Source organism: Aedes aegypti, chromosome 2 (assembly GCF_002204515.2).
Source record: "Aedes aegypti strain LVP_AGWG chromosome 2, AaegL5.0 Primary Assembly, whole genome shotgun sequence".
Taxonomy (NCBI): domain Eukaryota; kingdom Metazoa; phylum Arthropoda; class Insecta; order Diptera; family Culicidae; genus Aedes; species Aedes aegypti.
This window is the reverse complement of record NC_035108.1, coordinates 181,445,128-181,463,644: the sequence shown is the minus strand read 5'-3', so window position 1 is coordinate 181,463,644 and position 18,517 is coordinate 181,445,128. Positions and strand designations below refer to the sequence as shown.

Genomic DNA, 18,517 nt, shown 5'->3' with positions numbered 1-18,517 from the left:
TCGGGGGGTGCCAAAAATGGAGCATGCCAAAAACGGAATCCCACTGTATTACGAAAAATTATATATCCATTCAAAATGAATCTTTTGGATCTTTTGGCAATCTATCGACTGCAATCGATAGCTAGGATGCCAGTACTTGTTTTAAAAATATAAATTATAATTCTTTGAAACAGCTTGCAAATATTCAAGTTTTCTTCGCAAAAACTATCAAAGTTACCCCGTTTTACGGTACCAATTTATAACAAGTTCAGAGTAGATACTTTTTTAATATTTTAATTTCAGACCGACGCGGCATTAAACCAGAGAAATTTCGGATAAAAAATAATCACAATAAATTTGATTTTCGATTTTTTATTTGCATCATGCCCGTTCATTCAGTTTCACTCACATGAATTTCCTTCGCTTTGAAGGTTTGTGCTTCGGTTTTGATTTTCTGTTCAGAGAGATAAGTGTGATCGTTAAATAGTTATTAGCAGCAATTGAAAAATGACAGTTACAATAACACCGACTTTGAGTTGCTCTTTTCGTCTCGAGACGGATAAGCTTTGCACAGTGAGAATAATGGAAATTTACAGTAAACGGTAACCTTTGGTGACATCTGTAGACTAGTTTAGCTTTTACCTTAATCGAAGTTCATTTTGCATTTTGGCAGTGAATCTTTGGGAGAATGCAAATCATCGGAACAGTATTGCCAAAGCTTCGAATGCAACCCAATATTTTGCGACTAAGGTCTCCTGCCTGTTGTAACGTTGGGACGTTTTTTTCTTTTTAAGCAAAATAATTTTGCTTTGGATTCGAAATGCAACCGTTCAAATTCCACGAGGTTTTGCGTAAACTCGGTGGCTTAGGCGCCACTCCCGGAAACCGAGAGACCACCGGTCGTTTTCAACTTTGCCCGACTACTTTGAGACTTTTTCCTCAGGGGACTCATGAACGGCTTTTCTATCTTCTCTCTCACCTTGACGAACCTCCTAATTTCACGCTCAAAGTTTACCTTCGACCCACAAACAGTTTTACCCCAAGACCTTAAACTCGTTCAACCCGATCTGACCTTAAATGGAGTTTGGAAGTCTGAAAGGCCAACCTACCAGAAAACGAAAAGCTATATATCTGTAAAAGGGTGAATTCTTCGAATTGCCCAAAACGGAAAAATCAATCGGCTTTCAAAACTTCAACTACTCTTTATTGACGGAAACTCATTCGGGTTGGACCTATTTATTGACGGGTATTAAGGGAAACTATCATGGCCATGAAAAAGGTTTCCACGTACCTGCGCAGGATTTTCGGTGACTCGATGACGGTTGACGTATCCGGCGGTTGCCGGCGAAGGACGGTGGTCGTTTGATCGCTCCTCGGAGCAATGGCGAGAACGTTGCTTGTCCGCTGACGCTGCTGTAATGGCGGCAGCGACGAAGGGCTCCTCAGAATAATGGCACAAGCTGCAGTAGATCCGGATCTAAATGACGAGCTAGCTGTCACCCGCAGGGGGAGGCAAGACGGATTCCAAATCGTGAATTATCAATTGGACGATGGTCAAGAAGCGACATACCCGAGCACGTACTTTGCGGCGAACTCTAATGTCGGACCCACGGTCAGGATCCCTAGGAGCCCACAGGGCGAGCTACATGTGGTTATGCTTTGAGCACATAACCGGGAGATTAGATGGCGAGTGGCGCTCGCACGGAGTGCTAATCGGAGAGGCGGGAGGTGAAGTTACCCCGAGAAACCTCGTTCACTACGTCGAAGGTGAAGACGGAGCGCAATACGCCGCCGGAAACCCTGGAAACCGAAGTCAGTGGCTGAGGGCCCTCGCCCTGATTCTGAGCCCCATCCGACTGAATACACAACTGCGACGCGAGTACCTGGACGCGCTTACGGTGAGATACAAAGCAACGATTGAGGAATTTGCCGGGATGCGGGTCAATGACTCCCCCGGCACGTTCGCTTTACAGCATTCAGCCTGGACCCAAAATACCACGTACCTGAGACTCGCGGCTTCCTTGGATATGTTCTTATCCAAGTTTAGAGATCATGAGCACTCGAAGTTGCGTTTCGCAACGGTAACAACGCGCTTCCGTGACTGTGCCGGCGTCGGAGACCTCCGATTTATTCTGAAAATCCTGGGACTGACGCTTATCGAATTCTCGAAATGGATCTGGACGGCGTCGCTGGCGGACGACATCGAGAGGATATTACGTCCCGGCGAGGAAATCGATCAGAGAGATTCGTACACGCCATATGTAGCAAGTATGAGGTTGTGCACAAAGAGCCCCTATTCGGCGACGGCCAACCCAAATTTGCACATATTTGTGCACTCTATTGGCTGTGCGAATCTCAGAGTACGATCGATAAATGCGCGAATGGTAGGCGACGTCAACTTGGCAGACACGATTGCCAATGCCGCGGTCGTGAATTATGTACGGGGCTCGAGGTATAACCTCCAACCGGAGTTTTTCAGGCCGGGAAGCATCATGGCTCCCGAAGGGGCCCGGGCGGGACTAGAGGAGCAGTCCGCTGCAGGGTCACTTGACTTAGAACTGATGAGTGAGGCAGGAGTTATGGAAGGGATGCAGCGCGCGGCTGAACCAGCAGACATGCTTCCCCACTCATGGTGGAAGTTCATAGTGGCCAACCAAGCAACGGTTCCAGCTTATATCATTGGGCCCATGTACGTCGCATGGACCCAAATTTCGAGTGTGCGTTCGGGAACAATCGGCGAACACCTGAAGGCCTTTGGTGCCTTAAAGCTCGGCGGACAGCCTTAAACCGGGACGATTACTATCATATTTCTTCGAAAAATAACCCCATGAAAAAAAAAAAGGTGTGATGTAACGTTGGGACGTTTTTTTCTTTTTAAGCAAAATAATTTTGCTTTGGATTCGTTGAGTTTAAGATAATATTTGGAATTTTAGTTTAAATTGAAGTAACAGAAAAACGGTTTGACGTTTTTCTCTTTTTAAGTAAAATTTTAGCTTGAATAGTTGAAAAACATTTGTAAAATTAAATAACTTTTTGTAAATATCAATGAAAAGTATCTTGGATTTAGTTTTGAATGCTCATTTTGACTTTGCCTCATGGGAACTTGCAATAGAAACTGCATGTAATTGGTTTGTGTCTAGGCTAAATGTATGCCATAAAAAGATGTAGTGAGTGCAGTAATGGCTCCTGAATATATGTAACTCATTTACACCATCTTGACGAACCTGAAGAAGCGCTAAGATCGCCATCGAAAGAGTCGTTGGCGCGATTATAGACAAAAAGGGGATTGTTCAATGTAGATTTCTTTAAGCAAAAAAGACTTAAGCTCGGTCATTTCGTTCTTAACAAGGCTGGAGTATAGAAGTTATCGCGGTTTTTAAGTTTCGAGTTAGATTTTTCTGTGCCCTTCGTTAACGTACCGAAGGTAGTTTGTGTAAAGAGGTGAATTTTAAGTGAAGTGTTTAAAACGGTTTTTGTGTCTTTTGTGTATTTATAGTAAATTGTACGTGTTTCCGGTCCCTTTGACCGTGGTTCCGCGAATATTCTATTCGTTTATCCGTAAAATCGTGCAAAAAGGTAAATTTTAGACTTTTAAATGATTTAAATTTGGATTTTGACTAATTACGCCATTCGCGTTGGACTTTCCAGCGCTTAGGCGCTTTTTGTATTACGGGCTGGTTTGAGAGTTTCGACAAGTGGAGTCAGTTTGGGGTTTACCCGTGGCGTCTTCGGCGCCATCATCGTCAAGCATTCGAGCTCGGGATCCACTAAGGCCCGCCTATAAGGTAGTTAAACGGAGGGAGGTGAAGTTCGTCAACCCTTCGAACGAAATACTCCGACGGTCGCCAAAAACCGTCGTAAGTTCACCTTACGCTACAACCCCGGTGAACGGAGACCGAGAGCGCGATCCCCGTACGTAGCCAATTATCGTACGCCGGATCGGACCAAATCTGAAGGTGAGGGGTTCATTTCATCGCGTGCGGTCAGAGCCCCCAAGGCAAAGCCGTGCGAAGGTACGTTGGCCTCGACCCTGAAGAGGCGGCCAAACCCCGGGAAGCACGACAATCCGTCGTTGCGGCTCTCGAAGAAGACCAAATCGGAAGCCTTCCGTCCAGCCTCCACCTCCTCCGCAACGTTAATTCGGCCATACTCCCCGAGCTCAGATGCTTGACGATGATGGCGCCGAAGACGCCACGGGTAAACCCCAAACTGACTCCACTTGTCGAAACTCTCAAACCAGCCCGTAATACAAAAAGCGCCTAAGCGCTGGAAAGTCCAACGCGAATGGCGTAATTAGTCAAAATCCAAATTTAAATCATTTAAAAGTCTAAAATTTACCTTTTTGCACGATTTTACGGATAAACGAATAGAATATTCGCGGAACCACGGTCAAAGGGACCGGAAACACGTACAATTTACTATAAATACACAAAAGACACAAAAACCGTTTTAAACACTTCACTTAAAATTCACCTCTTTACACAAACTACCTTCGGTACGTTAACGAAGGGCACAGAAAAATCTAACTCGAAACTTAAAAACCGCGATAACTTCTATACTCCAGCCTTGTTAAGAACGAAATGACCGAGCTTAAGTCTTTTTTGCTTAAAGAAATCTACATTGAACAATCCCCTTTTTGTCTATAATCGCGCCAATGACTCTTTCGATGGCGATCTTAGCGCTTCTTCAGGTTCGTCAAGATGGTGTAAATGAGTTACATATATTCAGGAGCCATTACTGCACTCACTACGTCTTTTTATGGCATACATTTAGCCTAGACACAAACCAATTACATGCAGTTTCTATTGCAAGTTCCCATGAGGCAAAGTCAAAATGAGCATTCAAAACTAAATCCAAGATACTTTTCGTTGATATTTACAAAAAGTTATTTAATTTTACAAATGTTTTTCAACAATTCAAACTATAATTTTACTTAAAAAGAGAAAAACGTCAAACCGTTTTTCTGTTACTTCAATTTAAACTAAAATTCCAAATATTATCTTAAACTCAACGAATCCAAAGCAAAATTATTTTGCTTAAAAAGAAAAAAACGTCCCAACGTTACATCACACCACCTGGTTTTATGAAAATTTGATCAGGAAGACTGATCAAATTTTCATAACTCATAAAATACATAATCTTCAAATACCAAAAGTAAAACATCTTCTGCAGTTGAAACAATCTAAACCAAAACTCAATACGACGGTTCAATTTTCAGTAGATGGTAATAGAGTTTGTGTTACCACGACGAAACTAACGATCAGCACAACGAACCACGTTCGTCAACATTGCTAATCATTACGAAAAATCACAGTCGATTGCCTCATCAAATCATTATTTGACACTTTTGCAATCAAACTGCTCAAAATAGAATCAACAGGATTCATCAGAAACCATTGTCTGACCTAACACCTGTTTCTCCTAAACAAAACCGAAAACTTAAACAAATTCAAAATTCGGATCTCTTTCCGACACCAGAATTTGCTACTTAAAGAATCGCACAACTCTATTCTCATCAAACTGAACATCGACCCATGCAGCAAAACCGAACTGACAGGTTAACAAATTCATCGCACTGTCAACGCGCGACGTGCGAAAACATCGCACTGTCATCTGTCACCTGTCGGAACGCATACAAACAAAAAAAACGGAAAGACTGCGATTCAATGTTTACTTTCAATCCGACTCGAGTGAATGTGACGCGGCGCGTGTGCAGTAAAAAAAAGTGAAATTTCTACCGAAAATTTTAAACGGGGGGAGTATTAATTATCACTTCCCCTCCAAAATAAGAATAATTTGCTTTGTGTTTTATTTCTTTTCAGATCGTCAGCGAGGGATTCCGAAGAACAGCGCAGACGTTTGCGCACGAAAACGCAATGACAATCACCACGCGGGTGACAACTTTTTCGCCGGAGAAACCGGCATGCGTCCGCCCAGGAGTGCTTCCAGGATCGCAGGACGTCACCCAGCAACTGAGCCACCAGCAACAACGCGACGACGGAGCTGATGTCCAACGCATCTACGACGGCGCTGATGTCCGACGAATGACCAACCCTAACCTCAAAGCGCGACGAGAACGGGAGTGTGGATCTTCTTCCCCGGGAATGTACCCAGGTAGTGTGGGAGTGGACGTCGCGACGTACCACTCCGTGTTCCCACTCTCACACTCCTGTCCGTACCGGACGCGGAAGCGGAAACACTACGGCGCAATAAAATCATCCCGGCGACCCGAATGTCGAATGATGACAAACGGAAACAAAAACTGGTGAGTGCTTTTTTTAAACTTATAACTTTCGAACTATCCCTCTTTTATTACTAATATAGATTTAACATTTACATAGTCAGTAAGTAGATTTGAATTATTGTAAGGCTAGGAAATTTATGTAAACTAACTCTAGCTTTAGTTCTTTTCGCTAATTGCCATCATAGATGTGTTTTTTGTGTGGAACGAAAGTTTCACTTGGTACATTTTCCTACGGGATTATGTCATAGCTTGATTATGACGAGTATCCGCGGTTTCTCCTGTGACGGTCACTTTTCCGATCATTCTTCAATTTTCTACCGCCATTATCTGAATCTTCTGAGTCATTACGCGCATATTTCCTTAATTTTCCTTTCGAATTTCCTCGTCTTTGTCGTTCTACACTACTCTCTGAACTAAAGCGTTTATTCCTCCTTTCTCTACTATTACTTCTCCGTGATTTCCGGCTCTTATTGCACTCCGGCGGCCAGCTATCAACCTTGTTTCTATCCAAATTATCCTTTTGCACAAACTCCCTGAGTGACTTTCGGTTTTTATTGCGCTCCGGCGACCGTCTGTCACGAAACTCGCTTGAATCTCTACTAATTGAACGAGACTTCCGGCTCTTATGACTCTCCGGTGGCCTTTCATCAACGTTCACTTTATCTCCATTTGATCTACGACTCGCTTTAGCCTCGTTAATTAACTTCCTCAAAACGTTGGGACGTTTTTTTCTTTTTAAGCAAAATAATTTTGCTTTGGATTCGTTGAGTTTAAGATAATATTTGGAATTTTAGTTTAAATTGAAGTAACAGAAAAACGGTTTGACGTTTTTCTCTTTTTAAGTAAAATTTTAGCTTGAATTGTTGAAAAACATTTGTAAAATTAAATAACTTTTTGTAAATATCAATGAAAAGTATCTTGGATTTAGTTTTGAATGCTCATTTTGACTTTGCCTCATGGGAACTTGCAATAGAAACTGCATGTAATTGGTTTGTGTCTAGGCTAAATGTATGCCATAAAAAGATGTAGTGAGTGCAGTAATGGCTCCTGAATATATGTAACTCATTTACACCATCTTGACGAACCTGAAGAAGCGCTAAGATCGCCATCGAAAGAGTCGTTGGCGCGATTATAGACAAAAAGGGGATTGTTCAATGTAGATTTCTTTAAGCAAAAAAGACTTAAGCTCGGTCATTTCGTTCTTAACAAGGCTGGAGTATAGAAGTTATCGCGGTTTTTAAGTTTCGAGTTAGATTTTTCTGTGCCCTTCGTTAACGTACCGAAGGTAGTTTGTGTAAAGAGGTGAATTTTAAGTGAAGTGTTTAAAACGGTTTTTGTGTCTTTTGTGTATTTATAGTAAATTGTACGTGTTTCCGGTCCCTTTGACCGTGGTTCCGCGAATATTCTATTCGTTTATCCGTAAAATCGTGCAAAAAGGTAAATTTTAGACTTTTAAATGATTTAAATTTGGATTTTGACTAATTACGCCATTCGCGTTGGACTTTCCAGCGCTTAGGCGCTTTTTGTATTACGGGCTGGTTTGAGAGTTTCGACAAGTGGAGTCAGTTTGGGGTTTACCCGTGGCGTCTTCGGCGCCATCATCGTCAAGCATTCGAGCTCGGGATCCACTAAGGCCCGCCTATAAGGTAGTTAAACGGAGGGAGGTGAAGTTCGTCAACCCTTCGAACGAAATACTCCGACGGTCGCCAAAAACCGTCGTAAGTTCACCTTACGCTACAACCCCGGTGAACGGAGACCGAGAGCGCGATCCCCGTACGTAGCCAATTATCGTACGCCGGATCGGACCAAATCTGAAGGCGAGGGGTTCATTTCATCGCGTGCGGTCAGAGCCCCCAAGGCAAAGCCGTGCGAAGGTACGTTGGCCTCGACCCTGAAGAGGCGGTCAAACCCCGGGAAGCACGACAATCCGTCGTTGCGGCTCTCGAAGAAGACCAAATCGGAAGCCTTCCGTCCAGCCTCCACCTCCTCCGCAACGTTAATTCGGCCATACTCCCCGAGCTCAGACCCTTCGTCGCTGCCGCCATTACAGCAGCGTCAGCGGACAAGCAACGTTCTCGCCATTGCTCCGAGGAGCGATCAAACGACCACCGTCCTTCGCCGGCAACCGCCGGATACGTCAACCGTCATCGAGTCACCGAAAATCCTGCGCAGGTACGTGGAAACCTTTTTCATGGCCATGATAGTTTCCCTTAATACCCGTCAATAAATAGGTCCAACCCGAATGAGTTTCCGTCAATAAAGAGTAGTTGAAGTTTTGAAAGCCGATTGATTTTTCCGTTTTGGGCAATTCGAAGAATTCACCCTTTTACAGATATATAGCTTTTCGTTTTCTGGTAGGTTGGCCTTTCAGACTTCCAAACTCCATTTAAGGTCAGATCGGGTTGAACGAGTTTAAGGTCTTGGGGTAAAACTGTTTGTGGGTCGAAGGTAAACTTTGAGCGTGAAATTAGGAGGTTCGTCAAGGTGAGAGAGAAGATAGAAAAGCCGTTCATGAGTCCCCTGAGGAAAAAGTCTCAAAGTAGTCGGGCAAAGTTGTAAACGACCGGTGGACTCTCGGTTTCCGGGAGTGGCGCCTAAGCCACCGAGTTTACGCAAAACCTCGTGGAATTTGAACGGTTGCACTGTTTGTCAACACATTAAACGATCTTAATGGATTAGTAACACTTACACATTTCAAAGTTTTAACATAAATTCGGTTTTGATTGCAAGTAGAAAAATAAATATTTCTCCTTCGGGACTTCGCCGGAAGACCGCGTAGGAAAACAAAACTAAATTTTGACCCTGTACTTTCCTTTTTGTGTTAATAGTAATAGTGGTAGTAGTAGTAGTTTTTCTGATCCGTATTTCTTTAGCAAGAGAAGTTTTTAGTTTAAAGTTTAACTTTATGGTTACTTCTGGTCTCGGTTCGCACTTCTCCAGTAGGTAATATTTACAGAGCTGAAAGATAGAAATTACGAGCAAAGCGGTTTGCCTGTTTGGCTGCAAGGGGAAAGAAAGTTTCCTATTCCTGAGGAACAATAAATTTGAAGTGAAGCAAACGCAAAAAAAAAGCGAGTTGGAGTTGGTATGACCGAAAAGTAGCAACAGTGAGTGGCTTAGGAAAGAATCTCTCTCTCTGGTTCTCTACCTCGACCTTCTTTCCGACGAATCCATGCTGGAATATTGCAGTCGTGTGATGTAGTTAATGGTGAGAATGAGTTTCTCGTGGGTGATTTTAATTTGTGGCTGGAAAGTTTTTCTCTTCTGCTCAAGGTATCACAGCATAAACGTACGGTAAAAGTGCAGCGAAAATGGAAGGATAGAGACGGAAGCGGGTTCAAAGAGATTTCATGGGTGCAGTAAGCTTTCCGGTTTATAGTTTAAGCGAAACTGAAACTTTTCGTCGAATAATTTGATCTAACAATAGCACTACCGCAGCGTTCCATGTTTTTTTTTTATCAATTTTTTGTTCGGTTTATAAAAATTTTACTGGTAACAAAAATATATATGTTCATATAAATCTATGCTGTGTTGTAACTTTCGCTTGTTCACTTCTAGCTAATTCTAGTACGTAGTAATTGTTGTTGTTCTGTTTGTGTTTCGATTCCGCTTGGCTCAACTACTTCTATCGATCATATCAGCAGCAACATGGTTGTTTTTTTTTATTATTCTAGACTAGCTCATCTTACATAAATAACAATTATTGTTGAACGATTTTCAAAGTCCCATTTATCTTGATGATAAAAGTTTTGCAATTATGTAGAAGGTTTTCAATTGGTGTTGAAATATTTTACTTTTTTAATTTTTGTTACTGTAGCACGTTCCTGTGATCAGAATAGTGTACCTTTTTCATCAACATTTTAGGAACTCTCTATTACAGGCTTGCTCAACCTTTTTGAACCGCGGGCCAAATCTCAATAATAAAATTGAGGAGTGAGTAAAATTTTGCAACATTTTCAAAAACTCGATCAAGTGAAGCAAGCAAAGGGTCGTTTGGAGTCGTCCATAAGCCACATGGTCATTTATGGGGGAGACCAGACCTCCATGGCAATGAACACGGTCCATACTAATTTCATTATTTTTTTGTATAAAACCGATCAAAAGATCACAATGGGGAAGGGAGGTATAGAAATTGCTGCTCATGGTTCTGTAAGAATTGTGCCTAGAACTCCGTCAAAATCTGATACATGGATTCAAAAATTCTGTTATGATAGCTATAAAAATAACTGCATTGGTAATAACAATTATGTCTGCCAGAATCCTACAATGTCTTTCACAGGATTGTGCAGTTTTTCTAACCAGAAATCTAATATTTTGATTCAATGAATTCATGTTTTTGTAAAATTGCGTCATGATAAACTTTTTGAATAATTCGTAAGGAATTTGCTAATAATTCGATATAATACTCAAGATTAATACAGGAGTTCTGTGAATAATTTGTCAAGAAATTCGATAAGACCAGGCATTGCAGAATTCATTTTCAATTTATTTCGAACCACGATCAGAGCAAGTGAAGAAAACATCGCATCTGTATCGGTCCATGATCGGCAATGTTTCACAACTTGTAACAAGCATGATTAATAGTAGCAGTAGACTGATGCAAATTTTGAAGTTTTTGCTCCCCTATGCTTAAATGATGTCAATTATGATGAAAATGATCCTCCCAAAATTTGAAGTGATTCGGAAGAAATTTGGTTGTGCACACGCTATTTGAAGTTTATATGGAAATTACTATGGAAGTTGTAGCTGGGAGCATTTCACATTAGACGAATTTATTCACTTTTCCAGAAAATATTATGATGAAGAGATAGAGGGCTGAATACAAAAGATTGGCGTTTTCCATAGTAATCTCCATATAAACTTCAAATGGCGTGTGCACAGTCAAATTTCTTCCGAATCACTTCAAACTTTGGGAGGATGCTATTCACCATAATTAAACTCGTTTAAGCATAGGGGAGCAAACATTTCAAAATTTGCATCACTCTCAGTAGCAGTGATGGAGAGCCCCAAAGAGAGAGCTATGATATTTGTCTCTCTCATTTAACATTGCGGGTAGGTGTTTTACTTAACTGGCATGATAAACAATCCCTGAACATGCTAAAGCTATAGTGCCCCCAGGTTTATGGCTAGTTTAGAAGGGGTTTTATAATGCGCTGCTGTGCCCCTGATATAATCAGAGCTGTAGCAGTAGACGATAAACAGACTCTCATGATGTGTTGTGGATCATGATTGTTATAGACTGCAAAAAGTGAGAGGCATTTTTTGACGTTGGATAACGTCTTACGGCAACATACTGGGGTACAATTTCGAAAAACGAAAAATCGCTCGCGTCACGAAAAGTGGTTAGATTTTGACTGTTAATAACTTACTAACGCCCGGATAGATTTTCAAGATTCTTGTACCAATCGATTGGAAATGTTTCTACGAATCTACTCCAATATTGAAAACTATTGATTTTCATGACTAAACTATTGAAAAATTAGGAAATATCGAGGTATGTCTTATTTTGCATAGAAAAGCACAATTTTTCTTGCTGTTATAAGGTTTTGACGTTTTGAAGTTTACATGTACACGCCGACACACGTGTCAAATATGCAAATTGAAATTGAAACTACGAAAAGAAACCACGTGCTCCGATAGGGATCGAACATTTCTTCTTTTTCTTCTTCTTCTTGGCATGACGTCCTCACTGGGACAGAGCCTGCGTTTCAGCTGACGAAGAGCACTTCCAAAGTTATTAACTGAGAGCTTTCTTTGCCTAAATTGCCATTTTTCGCATTCGTATGTCGTGTGGCAGGTACAGTGATACTCTATGCCCAGGGAAGTCAAGGAAGTTTCCATTACGAAAAGATCCTGGACCGACCGGGAATCGAACCCAGACACCTTCAACATGACTTTGCTTTGTAGCCGCGGATTCTAACCACTCGGCTAAGGAAAGCCCAACGAACCCACGACTAGATGGGCACAGATATCATTGAGCGATATTTTATACACTTTCGTCAGCCAGCCTAACTTCAATCAGCCACGTGCGCACCAGCAACCGGAGATAGACCCTATCGGAATAAATTTTACATGTTCGTCGCTGCTGCTGTTTATTCCCAAGCTAAAAGCTGCGGGTTCCGTGAAATCGCTCATCATGGCCATGGGCATCCTGCTAGCCCATCGAATTCGTGAAGAATGCGTCCAGAAACCTTGATAATTGCCGTCGGAGTGTGCAAACCAACGAAAACAAGGATGGGCACGGAAACTAGGAAGCACAAAATTACCGATGGCATTTTAATTAAATCGTCTTCGGTAATCTTTTGGTGTGTTTCTGTCTAACAATGAAATGAAAACACAGTTCGATCGACGGTGACTACCTCCAACTGTCCTTTTCAGGACGATAATTTCATTTTGAAAGAGTTATGAGAATTATCCACTGCGAAGAGCGACACTACTGATGATTGGATGTGATTGATTCAAATTTCGGTCAGTCATTTGCATGCAATCACTAATCATGGCTAAATAATGCTTTTCGAGAATCACTGTGCCAAGAAATAAAATTCTCATTGTGCTTACCGTCGGCACCCGAGTGACAGGAACCTAGGTAGAACTTTGTTTGCAATTTCTCTCCGTTAGAAGACTAATTAACCGAAATAATGCAAGATAAGTAAATAAATTAATTAATCAATTAATAGTAACAGATTAAATATCTCTAGTTGTAACACTTTTAAGTCGAATGCATTGTTATGACCCTGAAAAGGGCCGTTTTATTTGAAATTGTGCTGCAATTCAATTTAAGCGCGTTCTCCACGGATACGACGAGCCAGCTGGATGCCCTTCGGTATGATGCTGACATATCCTCAAACAAACCGACCAGTTAGTCTTCTCGCTTCCTGCAGGAACATGACGTCGGAGCTCTGGAATCGCAGATTTGCCACGACGAAGCAGAAGAAGTTCTTCATGGTGCGGAACTTCTTCAAGTATCAAAAGGATTTCATGCCAATCATCGTGACTGGCAACTTTAACATCGATTTGAGCAAAGAGGAGAACATGGAGTTCGCGAACTTCATGGAGAAGTACCTCAACCTAAAACTGGCCTCGGAATCCACTAAAGCAACCAATCTTAGAAGATCATGCGTGGAGCAAGAGTTACCGCTCATGGTTCTTCTTCCATCGACCGATTCTATCGGTGTTGAAGTGTTAACCGAACCAACCAAATAACACACAATGTCCATAATAGGTCAGAATTGACATGCAACAAATAGTATGAAAATTGAGGTTTTTATCAGTAGAAATCTTTCATGAGTTCGTGACTGTCTCAAGCCAGGAAATAGAAGAAGCTAACGTTATCCAACGCCAATTTGGCGGTTGTATCTGGGAAACAACCTCTTACTTTTTTTCTTGAAATTCAACCCCTGGATAGACATGAATCCACATATTCACCAGAAATTCCTCTTTATTTTCCGCGCTATATTCGGCCTTAGATTACTCAAGTAATTTCTATAATAACCATGCCAATAATTTATTTCAAAAAAAATTTCTTGGGAACAGCCAGGACTTCTGCATCGAGTCCCCAGCAAGATATTTTTCTGCCATTCATTTTTTTTAAGTTTATCCTTGATTTCATAAGATAATTTCTTTCATTCAACTATGGAATCCTGACAAAGCTTTTTTTTTCGAAATACAAGAAATTACACCCTCATCTGTTTTAAGCATTCTAGCAAAGAACATACGAGGAAGTTTCTAGGGATTTCTCCAAGTATATGTCTTAAAAGTTATCTTTGGGGAATCTTCTACATATATTTCTTCACGCAGGGAAAGCTTGTTTGATTATGCCCAAATGAAGTCCTTCATGAACTCTTTTAAAAGCTCTTTCAAAAATTCAATTTCCCTTCTGGAATTCATACAGAGTTTACAACAAACCAGGTTCACTAAAAATATCTCTAAGCCTTGCTTGAGGCAGTAATTCCCCAAGAAATTATTTCAAGACTTTTTACAATTAATTGTATTGAGTTTCAAGATATTATCCTAAAAATTTCCGCTTTCGAAAATCACACTTAATTGTTGAACATATTAGTTTGTTTGGTATCAGAGATTGGAGGAGGTCGTTGAGAACGTGTGTTCCATGGTCACCATATAATATTTTGCTGGGGTCACAGTTTTGAGAGGATTTGCATTTTATTGGTTTGATATGCCTTTATTTGTCGTTAAAATTTAATTAAAAATAAAAAGGTCTATTAGCGTTTTAAGGTAATAAGTTTGTTCCTTCGTTTAGCGACAACTCAAACCAATACTAGCTCATAGGGTTTGAGCAAAACAGAGCCGCCTATCACACTTTTACATATGAAGGTTTAACCATGGTTCTCCAGAATGAGCCGTTTATTCTAATATATGTTTAAGTCTCCAGCGATTCAGGTGTAAATCTATTCATTTATATATCATTTCATACGGGCGAATGTTCGAGACAAGGTCTGTGAAGAATCTCACCACATCGTTGACGTTTTAAAAGTTTTCCTCACAATGATATTGAGCTCGATGGCTGCATGATAAAATTTGAAAGTATACTTCCAATACCTAAGTCCAAAGTGAATACTTTCCAATGCCCAAAGTGAAAAACAGAGTCTAAATGGATTAAACTATAAACAAACAAATAATGATTGAAAATTTTGTTTTGTTTTCATTTTCTATAGCATTTCTGTGGGACACATATTTTTTTAAAGAATTTTATCGAGAAATTCTCCCTATAGTTATTTTAAGTACTGCTTTAGGGGTGAGAATGGGTCAAAAAGGGATATGTATGATTTATTTATTGAATAACTATCGCAAGGGGCCCATATAACCGTAGCGGTAAACGCGCAGCTATTCAGCATGACCATGCTGAGGGTCATGGGTTCGAATCCCGCTGGTCGAGGGTCTTTTCGTAAAGAAAATTTTCTCGATTCCCAGGACATTGAGTATCTTCGTACCTGCCACACGATATACACATGCAAAAATGGTCAATCGGCAAAGAAAGCTCTCAGTTAATAACTGTGGAAGTGCTAATAAGAACACTAATCTGAGAAGCAGGCTTTGTCCCAGTTGGGACGTAACGCCAGAAAGAAGAAGAACTATCGCAATTTAACTTCAATAAAATTCAAATTTGGTGTGTAGGTACTTTGACGGTACATTAACAACTGTTCAAAAAAATTAAAGAAAAATATTTATTCACAGAGGCACCACAAGTGAATAAAAAATGACCCAATCTCACCACATAGAGGGGGTGACATTGGGTCACTGTAATTGAAATAACTTGTTTTTGAGAATGTGATTGCAAAACCATTCATAGCTGAAAAATATTGATGAAATATGATGCAAACAAGACAAAAAATATCTAACATGTGTCACACGTATGATAAACCCACTTAAATGAACATGATACCAAAAAATTGAAGAGCTATGAGAAAAAATATGAAAACCCAACATTTATTGTCAAGTTTACATAAATTTTCTTGTTTTTTTTTCTCAAATTGTCTTTAAAGTCTCTCCCCAATTGCCATAAAGCCTATTCAGTTTCCCCAAAGATGTACTGAATCAGTGATTATTTTGAACCTTTGCAAATATCAATACATTTCAGGCAGATGTTGACGTCATAATCCCGGTATTTCAGCGATCCAACTCATTTGTAGTTCCGAGAGATAATTCTATAATATGAAAATACTGATAAATAAATAAATTCTAAAAAAAACCACTTGATAAAATTTTACGATGTTGCTGCACACGAAACACAGTTGCTGGTTTGAGAAGTTGTCAAAATGCGTTGCATTGATATTCAATGCACGGAATACTCAAGTAGACTGGTTTGATGATTCAGAGGTGCTGTGTTTAGACAGAATAAACACATCTTAATGAAAAAAGAGATCACTCGGCACCGTAAAATGTAAAAAAAAGTGGACTTGCAATTTAACTTACTATTATTCTTGCTTGACCCAATCTCACCCCCATTTTTGATGTTTTAGACACCAAACCGAAAAAAATGTGTGAAGTGCAATAAAAAGACTTTCAACCTTCTACTAATAAAACGATAGAGGTTAAAGTACATGCGTTATACTTTGCACAGGAGAAATTTTATGTTGTAAATTTTATCTAGTTTTAAGTTTACATATATAGTAAACAAAAAATATTTCTTTCTAAAATGTATATTGTGATGAATTCCGTGTAATCATATGTTCCCTAACATATGAATTATTAATTTTAGCATTAGCATTTTTATCAGCTGAAAAATTTCATAAATCATATTTTTCCCTTTTGATCCAATCTCACCCCTAGACCCATTGTCACCCCCATCGACGGTACCTATTTATCAAAAAGTCTCTTACACAATTTTATAGAGATTTTCGAAATTGAAAATTATCAAGAGTTCCAAAAATTTAACCAGGAGTACCTATTAAATTTTGTTTTGATTTCCTCCATGTATTATAACGAAGTTTACCTACAACATCTCGAGGAATTATTCTCGTGACAGCCCAGATCTTTTTTATATTGGTTCAAATATTGAACCAATGAATTCTAAAGAAATCCTCACAGAAGCTCTTATATTAGCTTTGGTTGTGTAAGAATAATTCTTAATTCTTGAAGTAGTTGTTGATAAAGTTCAACTTCAAGGATTTGGAAAAATCCTCAAAAGTATGCCAGAGAGAATTTTTGAAAAAATATCTAAAATAGTTTTATGTTTTTTTTTCATATGTACCTATAAAAAAAACTTTTGTATTTCACGAATAATCTCTAATGCAATTCTCCCAAAAAAAATCAATAAAATAATCGTTGACAGAATTCTGTAACATGTAATTCAGAGTACCAGAAAAAAAATACTTGCAGTAATGTCTTAAAAAATTATCATGACAGTATCCAAGAGACATAATAAATGTAATCTAGAAGAAATTCTTGAAATAAGATTGCAATGATTCCTGAAATGAACGTTTATAGTACCCCTGTTATAATCCCTAGAAAAATTCTAAGTGTAATTTCTGAAGGGAATTCAAGATAAAATATTCCAAGGAATATTTTGACAAATTGACTGTATGTGGAACTTGAGCTTGAGCTTGAGCTTGATTCGCCGCCCGTGGATGCTACTCCAGTATCGCCAGATCAGCTGCACTTACACAAGGATCCAAACGAATCTGCTTGGACTAACAGACACTCTCTCAGTGTATAAGTGCTGGTGATCTTCTATATTTAGGCGACAATGGCGCCTGCCACATCAGAATGCAAACCAATGAGGGGAAGGAAATGATGTTGCATTTATACTGGCCCACTGTAGACCGTGGAGTCCGACTGCATCTACGCCAGTTCATGCGGTAGTGGATTGGGGGAAAGGCATGGCAGAGAGGTTTGCTTTTGTGGTTAGCAGACTGCCTGTGTATCAGGCGTAAGTAAAGGCATGCGCGTGGAAGAATGGAAGCGTTAAGGGAACGGTTTCTCGTCCGTCTCTGGTTCTAGCGTTAGCTATGAATGAATAGGTTGAGTGTGATAGGTTAAGAATGGAAGATGGAAGCAAAGATACAAAGTACGAGGAGAAGTACGGGCCTGGGATTGAACCCATGACCTTCTGCTTATGGAGTGGAAGCGGTAGCCATTAGACCACCAACCCCGTCTTTATCAACCAACCCCGTCTGACTGTATCATTAGTGGAACTTTTAGAAAAATACTTAGAATAATCCAGTATTGTTTGTCACAAATTTTAAACCTTTGCCTTGCGCTTTAAATGTTACATGTTTTTATACATAATCAGAAAAAAACTGAAATCAAACTTTGAAGAAATCTCTACAGGAATCCAGAGTTATTTTCAAGGGAAGAGCGATCAATCAAATTGGTAATCATTGTAGGTAGCCCATGCTTTGGTACAGCCTCCAATATAGCATCGAAAGACTCGTTATCAACTTCGTTATACAACTCGATTGAAATCATCCGTTGGGAATGTTTCGTCCTCGTAAACGGCCACTAATTGATTTCGCTGCCTCCAAGAATATTCGTGGCCCCCAGAGAATCAAAAATCGACCGCGTTCTGATTAATGGACGGTAGTTCTCCGACATTATCGACGCCAGGACCTATCGTGGCACTAACATCGATTATGATGGTTATAGTGAAACTGTGCCCAAAACTCTCCGACGTTAACTCCGACGCACGCCCTGGCATGACAAAGAGCGGCTTAAACAAGCGGATTTTGCAACTGTATACGCGCAGAACCTCGAGGATGCATTATCGGAAGTGGGTGAGGTGAAAATGACTTCAAAATTCTTACTACTCGAATATTTGATCATTTTATTGCAAAATTA

At 40.1% G+C, this 18,517-nt stretch overlaps 1 long non-coding RNA gene across 1 annotated transcript; it reads right to left on the bottom strand.

Moving 5' to 3' along the window:
• Window positions 1-335: 335 nt before the first annotated feature.
• Window positions 336-11,112, bottom strand: LOC110676239. The gene is made up of 2 exons (XR_002500199.1): window positions 8,867-11,112; window positions 336-738 (listed from the first exon to the last, which is right to left on the bottom strand). It is a non-coding gene; the product is annotated as an uncharacterized LOC110676239 (long non-coding RNA).
• Between the last annotated feature and the right edge of the window lie 7,405 nt (window positions 11,113-18,517).